Genomic DNA, 12,919 nt, shown 5'->3' with positions numbered 1-12,919 from the left:
CTGACTAAAAAATGAAAATCACACAAAACCAGCCCCATTTTTAAATGAAGAACTACCTCTGGCATGTAAGAAGTGGGCATCTGCATCTTTTTCAATATATAAAGCACTCATCAGTTATGAGGTTTTAGTTCATAACACATTCTCCAAGTGTATTATTGGTCATGGAAGCGCCATATGAGGCAGACCAGCTCTGCTGTCATGGTAGCAGGATGTCTCTACAGCTGCCTGACTTATGACTGCAGCTCAGTAGGACAGACAAGGTCATAAATCTTATAAATCCCTTTATTTCCTATCATTTCTACATTCTTCCGAGTTATTGATTTATTATCCCATAAATGCTAGTATAAAATAGCACACATACAATATAAAACTCTGTTATATTGCACATGAGAGTTTATATATACAGTCATTGCCTTTTTGAATGAATTATGTGAATAATTTGACATGTTACATTATGCTGAAGTAAATACCATAGCTGAAATTCCCATTCAAAAATCTAAGTATCCAGAAGTTTAGTCTCTAAGAATGGCTCTCCTTCCTGATCCAAATATCTGCATTTCCAAAGAAGTGCCTGATGTCACCACACTCCATGCTAATGGAACAATATTCCCCTGTGTCTATAGTCCTAGCTCTTCAAAAAATTTCTTTCAGTAGTCAACTTAACTCAAAATAATTCCACATGATCAAATCCATGAAATATTTTCTCAGTCTCAAACACCAATTTTTTTTTCATTTGGTTTTTCATTGGAATACACACAAACCAGATATTCAGGTTTCAGGAAAAATAAACAACTCCTCCTGCAGAAACGTGACACTTTTCTAACAAGGTGGTAAAACCCCATTCATAAAACAATACTTGCTTGTTCAGCAGAGCTTGGTACCAACTCAGTTTCCCCATTTTGATTCCTATTGTATTTCTAATACTAAGCATTCATATACTTCTACATCAGAATGAGGAACTAATTCTGTGGGGTATTAACCCAGGCTAAATGCCCAGACTTCCATTACACATGCAGAAAACATAAACCTGATTTCCAGTTTTGTGGTACTTCAGCAAGAGCCCTGAATACTTCTCTACACTTTTCACCAAAGACTTAACATCAAAATGAAATGTTATTATGGGAAAATATTATGACTTCATTGCTTTTACAGAACATAAATACAATAACATTTATATACTGAGAAGACATCGTAATAAATTCTAAGCGCATAAATGTATATTGGGTACATATATCAAGTATCATGTAATTTATATAAAACTGCTTTAATTAAAACTTGTCAAATGCATGACTAAAGCATGTTTTGTAATTAAGACTAAAGCATTTTTAAGAATTTAGCTTCTTTTGTTTCTCAAAATCCCAGTACAACGAAGTGCTACAAGGCAAAAATGGAGCCTAGCAGTGAAACTACTATTGATTTCCTCAAAACTACTCGCATGTCTAAAGATAAGCATGTGCTTAAGTGTTTTGCTGGGTCACAGCCCAGCTGGCCAAACGTGCCACCATTAATCATGTTATGAAAGCAATTACTACAAGTTTGGCTTCATTAACTTGGAATTTGAGAAAAGTCAAGATCCTCTAGGAGACATTCGGTAGCCATCCCAAGGACATCCCACACTATCCACTTCCTCCTCTTTGCATACATCCCCTTAGTCCAGCAAGAAACAGTTATTTTATGTTTTTAATGTACATACAGTAATTATCAGCAAGGAAACAAAACTGCAGGTCAGACTTGAAGTGACAATATATTACCTCAACAGTTACCTTGCTTTATGGACAATACCAATAAAGCCACGTAATAAAAAACAATGTGCTTCTGGATCGCCCAGTGGCTTGTTTTATTTTCAATGTAATAAAACCATCAAAATTTGTGAATATTATTCCTTAGTCTTCATAGCCTATATAGGCAAAAATCATTATTTGTATATATGACAATTGATTTAAATAATCAAACTGTCTTGCTCTTAAGTTAGATGATTTCACAATTTATTTCAGACCTTAAAAAATATTTTTAGATAGTCTATATTTTCAAAATATAGCCTAATTTTTAGGCTGTAAAATGACATCAACTCATTAAAGTCTGAAAGGAATTTTAATTTCTTCTAAAAATAACCACAAAACTTCTGAATACACTTTTAAAAAAATCCAAGCACACAAACACCAAAAAAGAGTAAGTCATCCCTGTAGAGAAAATTTAGAGTTTTGCACAGTTGTGCGAAGGATTCATATAGAACAGAAACTTGTTAACCAGTAACTGCAAAAATAACTACAAAATTTCATATATTTATGTCCACGCTTCATTGCCTTGACAAATCATACCTTTTGACATTGAGTCCACTCATTGAAATTATGTTGTAGTACTGTTATAGAGAGAAAAAAATGTTATTAGGCAATCACTGCACTGTCTTCCTAAGGGAATAAGTATGAACATTTTTTTTTTTTACCTCATATATATTCATTGGCTGTAAAATACAGTAATTTTTCAGCATTGACAATGGGACATTTGATCATAATCAATAACAATAATGGTCTCTCAAGCAACATTAGAGGGACATGAACTTTGCTGATGTTAACTCTCTTATCACATTCAATTAACACTAAGTGCCACCACACCTAGATTCCCAGTGCTAGGAGGAGGTCTAGAATGAGACGTACAAATGGAGACCTGACTACTGTGCAATCAGTGCTGTAAATGAGGGAAGATGCACATTTTATTATGGGATTCAGCATAGGCCACTGGCAAGGAAGAAGGCATTAAAAGTCAGCTAATAGAAAGCTAAAGGCCACAAATTAGGCACACACCAGAGGGCAATAGTACTTCCAGCAATTTAGCGCCTGAAGTATGCCTTTGCAGTGAAAAAGCTTTGATGATGAGAGAAGGAGCAAGAGATGCTGACAAGAATTGGTATGATTGCTCAGAAATACATAAAAGCATTTTAATAAAGAAGATGACTAGAAAGTGGTAACTCTAGATTCCTGTCCCCAGAGTGTTTGTGTTTTAGCAATTGGGTGAAAAAGGTTAAAAACAAACAAAAAAACCAAAACAACAACAACAACAAAAAAAGCAAACAAAAATCTTACAAATAATTTTGAAGCAGGGATTACAAAAGCAGGATTTGCTTGCACCAGGGAGCATTCTTAAGCCCTGACCTCTTACTAATCTAATCTAAAATCAGGTTAAAATAAAAATATTTACTTTCAACATCTAAAATAGACTGAGTTTAAAATATTTTATAAAAGGGGGAAGTGCATAAACGAATGAAAATCTATGTTTCAGTTATTTACGTTGAGATTGAGATTGGAATTGGAATTAGAAATATCTGGTTGTATTCAATTGTTTTAATATTTTTCTTCCCTGCATCCCCTAAAAATCCTCTATCGTGCATGTCCTCCATCTCTATGGTTGATACCACAGAGGAAACACTGATCTAATGAACAAGATCTTGTAGCTATAATGTTTGGGGGGATTCTCCAGAAACCCGAGTAGGTTTCTGTCTCCCTCTGCACAAGCCTACTTACCTCAAACACATTCAGACAAAGTTTCTGATCTCCCTGCTCCCTCCCACCCTTCTTTGGAGCTGCAATAGTTCCATTGTGACCAGCAGTTACCTTCCCTGCTTGGCTGACCTTGGCTGGGCAAGCCCCTCACCAACGGGCCAATGCTTCCACCTGAAGAGCTCCATTCCCCTACGCCTCACATGAATGTATACTTGCATACGTTAATAAGCTAATTCTGTATAAATACCTAGGAGAGATTTCTCTTACTGCGTCGTGATGGATGACTGGCTCAGACGATTACAATCAGACACAGTAGCAACATCAATCACTTCAGAAGGCAACGGGCCTGGGTGGATTGACCTGAAAAACATATTTTCAAGAGGTGCTTTAAAATGGCACATTATCAAACAGGGGAGCTCAAATACATACTTCTGGCTGCATTCAGAGAGCAGGACAATCCCTCTGCTTCTCAGAGTAAGATGAAATGTAGAATAGCCTAACACTGAGCTTTTACTGCCGAGCCCAAATACTAGGAAAAAATGGTTATTTGTGGCATGATGACACAACAAAATCTCAACTCTACAAAACAAGGTAAAAACACATGAGAAATTTCTGTGAAGATTTATATTCTGAAATAGATTTGAATTCAGCAGGAAAATGAGAAACATAAGGGAAAAAAAGAGGTTTGTAATCAAATGACTTGCCATACAATCAAAATCATCCATTCTATTAAAAAAAAAATTTAAAAACACCCTTAAAAATTTCATCTTGCGTAGCCAAGAAAGATTAATATAAACTAAAATTGACTTCAGAAATATTCCTTTTACTCCATTCATACTAAACTGACTGTTCATATGCTGGGACTACAATGCTAAAAAGTATTAAAGAACTTGAAGTATTTTGACAGAGAAGTACAAGTAATTTTTCTGAGTAGTCAGATATATGGGTTCTTTCCAGGAATAGACAATTATTCTGTTTTCTTGGCTAAGTTCCAGCTTTCAGTCGTGACAGTGTTCTCCTCCACAGTTTTAAGATTCTTCTGTAATGCCTAAGGTAGTATGTTTTACCACAGAGTGAGAAATGTCTGCATTTTAATGCCTGAAATCTCCTTCCTCTACCATATATATTATGTAGAGAAATTAGTCAGGTTCTGTAAAACTTTCACATAGGGCAATTATTCAATGCAGCATTTCTGAAAGGACCATAGATCTACCTCACACCTACTGCCCTTCACTCCTTTTCCAAGTTACTTTGTCCTACAAAATATGTTCCTGTTGCGGAATAAATCCACAAAGACTGGAGCCAAAGGAAGAAACTGTGGTGACCTCAAGACATACAAGAAAAAAAAGCCAACAAATCCACCAAGAGAACAAATTCCAAAGTCTGAGAAGGAATATATTATATTCATGTCTCTTGCAGTAAGGGCATCAGGAAGTGGACACAGTACCACTTAAAACAAGAGGTTTTCATGTTAAAGAAACCAGTAAAGTACTGCAATGATTATTAAAAACCATGAGACTTCCGCTTGTCAGAGTTCAAGGACGTATGGTTGATGCTTTCAGTCATATGTTTTACTTTCAGGTAGTGCTGTGAGTAGCAATTGGACTCAACAATCCTTATGGGCTCCTTCCAACTTGAGATGTTCTGTGATTTTTTGAAATCCAATGGACACATTTATACATTCAAAGCTTTAAAAATTTCCTGATCAATTGTTTTTAAGTTAATTTGCTTCCAATGTTCCCTTCATCATTATTATATATTGGTTCTTGTCAGATACTGTTAAAACAACATTTGACAGAAAACTCATCATTAAAATAATCAGTATTTAAACTATTTACATGCCAGTGAAATTTGGGTAACAGTGTAGTTGAGCTGCTTCTGAATCTAAATGGTAAGAGTCTACCTGGGGCTTCTTGATGCCAACAGAGCATAAATACTCACCCTGGAAGGAATCTTCTTGCTCAGTTTGACAGTTTGTTGCAAGTGATGACATTCAAACGACTAAGAGAAAAAAAAAAAAATTATGATGTGATGCGTATAGATGGTTATGTGATTAGGATAGAAAAGGAAAAAAGGAGCTGGGAAGGAAAAAAAAATCCATAAATGCTGCTGAAAAAAATACATTTATTGTTGCATAGACTCCTTAATTTAAACGCTAATTTTATCCAGTCATTTTATAAAAGTGTACACTGTTAATACTTCTGGGGAATGTGAATTTCACTCTAATTATTCTTATATTAACTATAGTTGGCAGGACCTCATAATCCAGAAAATAATATCAAATATTTTCAGTGTATATAAAATATCTTCACAATAACTTACATTAAAAGACATAGATGACACAGCCCCCCTATTTGTACTAGATACTTTCATGTAAAATGGAAAACTCGAAGTTCCTATTTGATTTATTAACCTCTTAGAACTATTGCTAATGCTGAAATGAAATTATTTTGGTTGTTATTACCATATGTTGATCTACAATATTGTTGTCAAAGAAACTCAAGTCGTTGTCATAAAACTTCCATTATGTTAGAAATTTATTAGCAATGATTGGCTAAAGAAAAAGTAGGTCAATTTTTAGCAAACAACATAATTTATTTTAAAGTACATTGAAAATGTGACATCATCTTAAAGACTGGAGTTATTTTCCTTCATCTGTCATAGTTGATTATAGGAAATAAATTCCAGCCAAGCAAAGCTAGTGCTTTTATATGTACTTACGCTTATATGGCTACTGTGAATTTTTTACCTCTTCTCATCCAAAGATGGATTAGCAGGCTGGGAAAGTGAGAAACTAATGTCTCCTGACTTCTGGCATACAAACTGCATATCTTTTCCCTCCCCTCGACCCCATTCTTAGATTATTCTTAGTTCCATTCAGTCTGGCAGAAAAAGCATGTCTTTTTAAGGTAACTGGTCTGATTTTCAAGTCAAAAAGCGATGGCATCTGATAGTCTTTTCCAAAACTTCATTTGGTGTATGCTAGGGGGGGAAAAAAAAGAAAAAAAAGAAAAAAAGAAAAAAAAGGGGGGGTGAGGGGAAGTTCAAATTTGGGCAAATTATTACTTGGATACTTTGTGGCCTTTATCTGAAAGACTGAGAAAGACAGCAATCTGTCACTGGGTATACGAGGATGAAAGGACATTATCCAGCTCTCATACAGTGTCAGGACTGCTTATGACTATTTTGGTTGGGTTTTTTAAGACACTATGCCTTCATTTTCCATCTGACCACACAGTGGACTCTCAGACTGTTCTTCCTTAAGAGTCACAAAACCTGTTTTTCGCAAGTTTCTGAATTATGCCGTCAGACACTGGATCAATCCCAGTATTCTGTCATTCTTCTTAAAATGGGCCACCAAACTCATATCCAGTACTAAGATTATTAAGGTTTTATCCCAAGTTTGTTAATGCAGAGTGCACAGAGAGGATCAAATTTCCATACCAAATTTTAGATACAACTTCTCAGTTAAAAAAAACAAACAAAAAACCCCACACACAAAAACCCACAAACAAACAAACAGAATGACCACCACTCATTTCCATTAACCTTTTTAACCAGAGTATTTCTGTAAAAGTTGCAAAGGAACCTTACAGAAAAGGTGTTTTTTGATTGGTTGGTTGGGTTTTGGGGAGAGATGGGTGAGGTCCTCTGTAGTGATGGGCTACGGTTATGTTTTCCTCTGCAGCGAACTGTCTTTCTGAAAACAGCATCCCTTACTTTCATTCTTTACTCCTGGATGCCCAAATCCACAGTGCTGAAGTACATAATCCACCTTATAAAATGCAAATAATTCCATGAAATTTTAAAATTACAAAGAAATGTCATTAATTTTACACTTTCTATGAAATAATACTAAAGCATTAGGGAATTATGTGGAAACACAAAGAAAAGCTATCATAAACCAATGCTAAGTACTTGTGAATAAAAATTGATTGATTCAGAAAACTTCATACAGAACTTAGTTCAGGTAGTGTAAAAATGAGGAGGAGAATATTCTTACAGTCGCCAGATTTGTTACAAAAGAGTCTTGGAATGATAACGTGGTCTGCTTTTTTAAAAAAATATGGGGGGGGGGGGGGGGGGGGGGGGGGGAAGATATATATAACCAAATATGCCTTTTTTTTTTAAATATTTCAGATATTTCACTAAGGAAATATCTGTTATTTCAAACCTATAAATTAAGAATTTAAGAATAAGGAAATATACTTGCCCAAAACACAGAAGCATCCAGAGCTCCTGCCCAGGCATACTCGAAAGACTAGAGTGTTTGAGTCAGAGTAGATGATCATTGTAGGTCTCTTCCTACTGAAGTACTTCATACCCTTATATGCTCCAAAGAATTCAATAAAGCTATATTGTGCCCAGACCATAAAAGATAAATATCCCTCTTTGTAACACTCAATTTATCCAAACTAATAAAAGAGCTTTTGAAACACCACTTGATTTCAATTGCTTCTCCATAGTCCAGGATAAAAATACCAACCATTTCTGCCATTCAAATTAAAATGACATCTAAGTCTCTTTTAATTTAATCAAGCATCTCTGAAAATGTGACTATTTCTTTGGGGCTTTTGCTTTGTTTTCATACATCTATTTCCTACAGAGATAAAACAATAAATTTTAAAACACTTAATGAAACAACACAGTATTTTTTAACAGGGAATATTCAGATTTAAGCTAGCCATAATATAAAACTCACTTCAGTAAAAAAAATTTTGATACATTTTGTAAGTCATCAATAAATAAGGACTGGTTAGGACTCATAATTTTTTTGAGGATAAAATTAAGTTGCTGTCTACCACATGCTGGCCTTTTTTAGCTTCCATAAATAATTTAAAAAGTGTAATAGAAAGGTTGTAAAATTAAAAATACATACCATCATTTTTCACAAAATCTGTTCCTATAATTTCAGATTTCTAAGGTGAGACTTTAATTTTCAGCTGTGTATTAATTATTCTATGGAATAAAATTAACCTAAAATCTCTACTGTAATTCCATGTAATAGGAAGTAACATATTACAAGTACAGTTTAGAATTACTGTAAATCCTTTTAATAGGCCCATATGAAAAGAACAAAGGCTAAAAATGTCACTTACTTTAGGAGAGATGCCATTGCTAGAGGTACAACGTTGGACAAGCTGTCAGAATAAGATAAATGGAGCTCAGTTGTACCATTAACCTGTGACATTTTTGACAGTGCAAGGCTGTGCACTGTGAGAAAAGCAGAATATGTATCTTTCGACTTTTTTCCTCTCAGTTAGTAGTAGAACTATGAAAAAAGATGTAATGGTCTAAGGAAAAAAAAAAAGACAAACCAGCTTTTTTCCAGCTCTCAAAAATGTAAGAGCTCAAATAAAGAGACCCATGTCTTCAGGATATATGCAAATATATTCCTGATAACATATAGAAAAGGAAATTATACTAAGCAAATTAAGTAAATCATATTAAAATTTAGAACACCATAACTAATCTTCCATGAATTTTGACAATTTAAGAACAAAAAAATTATAAAAAAATCCATACTTCCAATTTGATTTTTACTTTAAATAACCAGAAAAAGGAATACAGCATTATTAAATGACAGTCAGTATACACAGGCAACACTCAATCATTATGTTAGGCTCTAGTTTTAGCCTTACAAATTCAGCAGATCTCCCTTAAGGATACATCCTCTTACTGAAAACACAAAAAACAGGTCTACAAGGTTTTTTTACAATTATTTTACAGTTAATACATGCTAGGAAACAGGGAGATACATAGTGAAAAATAATTTTAGATCATTCATAGCACACAGACAGTAATACTGCATTTTGTTCTCTCAAACTCCTTGAAGAGCCTAATCCCATGGAACAATATTATTGAAATGAAATAGAAATAAAATAGCAAACCCTATGTTCTGTCATAAATAGTACCTTAGGAAAGGGAAATAAAAGGATTGTGTGGATCAGTTACTGTGATGACAGGTAGTGAGCCAAGTCACCTCAATTCAGTGAACAGAAACAGCAGTCTTAGAAAGGAGAGCAGTAGCCACTCTGAATACTGAAAATCCTTGATGGAATAACTAGACTGTACAACAATAGGAGGGTGTGCGAACTCATTATTTGAGCCACCAGCCCTTTGAAAAAACATGGATTCTCCTGCTACATTCCAACGGATTGATTGGGTGGTGGTCAGGAGAAGTACAAGGGTCAAATAGTGCTGTGCTTCCAGCACAGCTTCAGAGTACAAGATTGGTATTTTGCATTTGGAGTTGAGTTGTTGCAGTAAAGCTACACTTTCATCGGTTAGAGGGATCCCACAGCTTTGATGAAGGCCACAACACCTCATCCAGCTTCTGAGCTTCAGGAGTTCAGGAGGCCTTCCAGAAGCTTTATGGAACAGAGAAGGGGAAAGGGTCTCATGTCACCCAGGTCAGTCCTTACCACCAACATGACCCACAAGGAGGGACGTTTCAGGAACAGCCCCTGCTCTCCACCTTGTCAAAGCAGGTTGGGCAGCCACACACAGAACGAGCTGCTGCTCTGCAGAACAGAACAGAAGAGCTCGTGTGCTTTGAGGTTTGGAACACTGCACATGGACCTTTGACCTTAACCTCTCCCAAAGATACACCCTGGAGATAAATCTCAGACTGGGCTTCCTCTTGCAGACATAGCAAACCTAGGGATGTGGAATTTCTTCTGGCTCTTGTTCATAAGGCTTTGATTGCAGGAGACAAATACTCTGACAGGTATACATAGTCGTGAGGCAGTTATGAAAATCAAGAGATTTCCAGATCAAAACAGTAGCAAGTGATAATTTACTAAAATGGCAAAGAAATACAGGTTTCATAAATGTAAGCAATAAGAAATTACATTTTGAGACAAGAAATAGTTGAGGGAAAAGTTAAGTACAGCTGCTGGACTTTACTCTACAAGGCACCAGCAATCTCCAGACAGAGGTTCGGGCTCAAGCAGCGAGCTACACCCTTGCACCAGTGGTGGAATGAGTGTAGGGGCAGCCATCTGAATGAAACAACACAGTTCACTGAAGATGGTGGAAAGCACAGATGTGTGAAAATAAATTTACTTAAGGCAGAACCCCACTCAAGGAAGCAATGAGGATTTTCACAGCAAACCTCCTTTCCCCAAGTGTATGAGCCTGCAACTACATTCTGTGCCTCAAAGATACTACTGTATAAAAAATGAAGTGCTTTACAGAAATCATTAATTCAATCTTACACATTCAAATCTACCATATCTCTTGTGGAATAAATCTGAAGGCTGTCTGGCACTGAAACCCATGTGATCAGATTGCTCTCATTTAATTTTAGTAATTCACACAGTCTTGAAACTGAAATACATTTCACACCAGAAAACTTAAAAATACATCTCATTTTTATTTTATCGTTAAAAATAGGAATCCAGTCTAGGTTCAAAAAGACATGGAGAATTTTTATGATTTTTTCTGTATCTCAACCAGAACATCTTCCAAAACACTGTCAGATTATTCTGAGATTCACTTACTAGCATTTTTAATGCTAATGAAAGCCTTATTAACTATCCTTAATTGGATACATCACCACAATATTTTTTGAGGGTAAGCAAATAAAAGCACTTTAGAAAGTAGGGGAAGAAAAAAGGAAAAAAATAATTAGAAAAAACATTCTTAACCTTAATCCAGTCTTTGAATAGGAGTATCTTCCCTATCTCTGTATGTTATAGTAGAAGAATAAATTGCCCAGGAAAAGGTACCACAAGAGTGCCGAGGCATTATTTCTTGTAGACAAAACATTCAACATTGGTCCCTTTTTGCAAAAGTCCACAGTATTGTATTTTAGGAATCACATATTGTCTACATATTAATATAATAATTTAGTCTTATTTAAATCCTGAAAAAAGATAGTTCATTTTTTGAGATGAACATCTGACAGTACAAAAGATGAGCTTGATTTTTTCAAGATTAATCCTGACAAAGGGAAAAAGGCTAATATAGCCTTATCCATAAGGCTGTCTACCTGTGCCAGTCTAGAAAATGTAAGTGCCTCAAAAGACATCCAAAATTGGAAGTGAGTCTCTACTAAAACACCATCCATTTTAAACCCTAGACCTAAAAATAATACTTATATTTAAATTAATCCATGATTATTGCAAAGAGAATTTACCAGATGTGATAAAAATGTCCCCGACATCCTTTTGCAAAATACAACGTAGTTGACTTTTTCCACAAGTAACAATCAGATACTAACACAAAAGAGGCTTTTTCCGTTGAGAAATTCAGCAGGTAACATCTTTTTCTTTCCTCAGTGTTTATCTAAAAACTGCATTTAATGTGTTTTCTTATTGCATTATACAACACTTATTTTTGCTTTTGTCTTTATGAAAATAGGACCTTATTTTTTTCAAGAAATATTCTTGTATTGGCTGACCACAAAGGATTCTTACATCCCTTTAATCTACAAAAAAGTAACAAACTGCCTGAAACAAAATCCACATTAGTCTTCTTACTTCAGAAACACGACTTAGAGTGCTACTATATTATCACACACAAAGTAATAAATTCTGGCAAAGACTTCATGGGCAATCACTTTCAGAATTATGGCTCTTAGGAGAAACAAAACACATGGGTTATGTAGGAGGAGCAGGACAAACCTATGACTTTAAATGATCTACGCATTTTATGAAAACAGAAAGCAGGGCAACATAAATAAAAACTTTGCACTGAAAGCTTGAGATCTGGAAGAGTTCTCTTTTTTTGAGTCACATTGCTATTTTTAATTATTTTAGCTTCGAATGAATGGCTTCTACTGGAAAATGGTGGACATAAGAACCTGAAAGGCATTTTTGGGAGGAGAAGTGTGGAGAATAAATTTAAACAGCACCTTCTTATGAATACATCTGTCCTGAGTATCCCTCAAATTAATCCAATACCCTTTCTTTCAATGTTACAAATTATTGGTATGGAAATTTAAAAAGTATCATTTTAGAATGATAAAATGGTATCACACAGCCAAAGACCTTCAGACAGGACTGAGCTGCAGAAGCTACAAAATAATTTCATGCAAATATGCTTTGCAATTAAAGAAAAAAAAAAAGAAAGAAAAACTTAATAAAGAGCATCAACACAGGCTAAAGCAAAAGAGCATCTAAATCTCATGGATATTTTGAAAACACTTTTGCTCCCATAAGGTGGAACTAGAGATAGCTGGAAAGCCATTGTATTTTAAATCACTCCATACAGCGCCATTTTTCTACAAACTGGCAGACATACCCAAGCTCTATCTGAATTTTATTATTTCATATTCACTCATACAAACAAAGTATAAAGGGAAAATACTACATCAGTGTTTCCACTCTGTTTTTCTCCTAACAGACATGGGTTTCACCCAAATGCCTTACATCTTCCTTCTAAGGAAAGAGTTTAAAGCGTTCTTATCTTTTTCC

General features: G+C 35.1%; 1 long non-coding RNA gene across 1 annotated transcript; it reads right to left on the bottom strand.

Moving 5' to 3' along the window:
• Positions 1-2,188: 2,188 nt before the first annotated feature.
• LOC120753066 (uncharacterized) lies at positions 2,189-8,641 on the bottom strand. The gene is made up of 4 exons (XR_005700943.2): positions 8,597-8,641; positions 5,439-5,498; positions 3,745-3,857; positions 2,189-2,359 (listed from the first exon to the last, which is right to left on the bottom strand). It is a non-coding gene; the product is annotated as an uncharacterized LOC120753066 (long non-coding RNA).
• Positions 8,642-12,919: the final 4,278 nt, after the last annotated feature.

This window comes from Hirundo rustica, chromosome 5 (genome assembly GCF_015227805.2).
Source record: "Hirundo rustica isolate bHirRus1 chromosome 5, bHirRus1.pri.v3, whole genome shotgun sequence".
Classification (NCBI taxonomy): Eukaryota; Metazoa; Chordata; class Aves; order Passeriformes; family Hirundinidae; genus Hirundo; species Hirundo rustica.
Note: the sequence above shows the minus strand (reverse complement) of the source record. Positions and strands in the feature narration are given on the sequence as shown.